Consider the following 2,063-nt stretch of genomic DNA (forward strand, 5'->3'; position numbering starts at 1 on the left):
CTCTTCACAAACGCATTTCTGAAATGTCCTATAACTATTCAGATCTTTTTCAAGACCAAGTCAGACAATTCGTCGAAAACAAAGCTATCTCGCTCGGTAGCTCCATTGGATACTTCGCCCCGTGTACACTCACAACAACAGCGTTCATTTAGGCCAACAACGGAGCAACGATTCATTGTGGGACGCACCCCCAAGTACCAAATCTATTCACAATGTTTGTTGGCTACCCAGGCACTGGGAAATCCGCAGCAATAGACCATTCTGCCACGACACCCCTCCTGTCTATTACCGAACACGAACAAACCATTCTCATGGGTCGAGCTACATCATCCGCCCTTGTAAAACAGCTATCAAAATTTGGCAAGGCATACGTTGTTTCCTCGGAGATATATGACGTACTTCACAAGCTGCTTAAATCCGATGAAGAAGCAGCGAGTGGGGATGTTCAACTCCTATGTAAACTTTTCTCCGGAGAAAGAACGACCTACCATTTCAGCACAGAGCAGACTCGCGAGATAGAAGCAAATACTCCATTTGCTATCCTTGGATCAGAACGCCGCAAAACTCGTTGCACGAATGGATCAAGGACATGGGCTAATTGACAGATTTCTCGTTGCTATCCCATTGGCACTTCGACCTACTCCTGAACAGCAAACTGACGCGACTCTCTACATCAACACAGAACCCATAGACAACTTCGAAGAAATCTTTGGATTGATACAACAAATTCACCAGGACACTCCTCAAGAATACAACTTCGAAGCAGAAGCAATTCGACTTCTCCAACAAATGAATTCGTCCTTCACAGCAGATGTAAATGCCGCGATACTGGATGGTGTTATGCCGCCCAAATCCAAGAAGTCCGATTTGGTTCCCCGCATAGCCATGGCGCTCCATGTTTTTACCCACGCCACAAGCTCATTACTAAACGGACAACCATTACAACAATGCCCTACAATGATACCCAAACAGACATTGGAGAGAGCCATCAACTTCGTGGAATATCTAGAGCTTCAAAAAGATGCCCTTTGCAAGGTAAAAAGATATATTTTCCAACTTATTTTTGCTCGCCTTGTTCCATTTTCTCAACTTAGTTGCTTTGCCAATATATTGTTATTATATTATTATGCTAATTTTATCATGTTACATGGGCAATAGCAACCCCGGCTAGGATTCAAAACAACTTGAATACAGGCTGCAATTTTTCGCACGTTTCAAGCCTATTATTACAAGCCCCTATGCGTGCGTGTATTTGCTTCATATTTCTTCCGTATATTATTTATACAATGGCACTGTCGAATAGCCGAATGTAAATGTATTACACTGAACAATCCTATATAAAGCCTTTCGCTATATTTTTCAGTTTGTAAAATCAATAACGGAAGATTCTTGCGACCAAGTAAGGAAGCAACCGACACAATATCAAACTAAAGTTTCGGCGTTGTTCTTCCCTGGTCCAGTGCTCTCGTACCGAGCGTTCAAGCAGTCAGCTTCACCGAAAGCCGTAAGGAGTGTTACGCAAACAGAATATGATTCTGCCGTTCCGTCAGCTCTGTCCCATTTATGGGACAATGATCTCTGCAAGAGTTGCAAGAGTGCCTAAACCAACATCAATATTTGTTAAGAAATCACCCGATACATTTGAAGTATGGCCATCAAACTCATTTATCACCCAAGACCAGTACGAAGAGAAGGACCGCCGTCAATGCCACAGTGCCATAACCCAGAACATAAAACAACTTTTAATACGCCAAGGTTTGCTAAACGAGGAGCAGCCAAATGAGTAACACATTCTAAGGTTCTTCAATACACTATAAACTATGTTCTATGTATCATAAATATATCTTTTTTCATCAAATATACTCTTAAAAGTAATTTGTTTCAATACCGATCCAAATAAATTGACCTTTCAGGGCGTTTTAACACAACACTAAATTGTGTCACTTATTTCACTGCGTATCCCCTGTATCATTGAAAAATAATACTTACCTAGTCCTCTTTATGAAAATTTTTTCAACATAACACTAAATTACGTCATTTTATTCACTGCGTATCCCCGTATC

The 2,063-nt window shown here is 41.2% G+C and overlaps 1 pseudogene; it reads left to right on the plus strand.

Moving 5' to 3' along the window:
• The first annotated feature begins 212 nt into the window (after positions 1 to 212).
• LOC114527772 lies at positions 213 to 1,787 on the plus strand (annotated as a pseudogene).
• Positions 1,788 to 2,063: the final 276 nt, after the last annotated feature.

The sequence above is a fragment of the Dendronephthya gigantea genome, unplaced genomic scaffold, assembly GCF_004324835.1.
Source record: "Dendronephthya gigantea isolate DGI-Jeju-01 unplaced genomic scaffold, DenGig_1.0 000046F, whole genome shotgun sequence".
In the NCBI taxonomy this organism is placed as follows: domain Eukaryota; kingdom Metazoa; phylum Cnidaria; class Anthozoa; order Malacalcyonacea; family Nephtheidae; genus Dendronephthya; species Dendronephthya gigantea.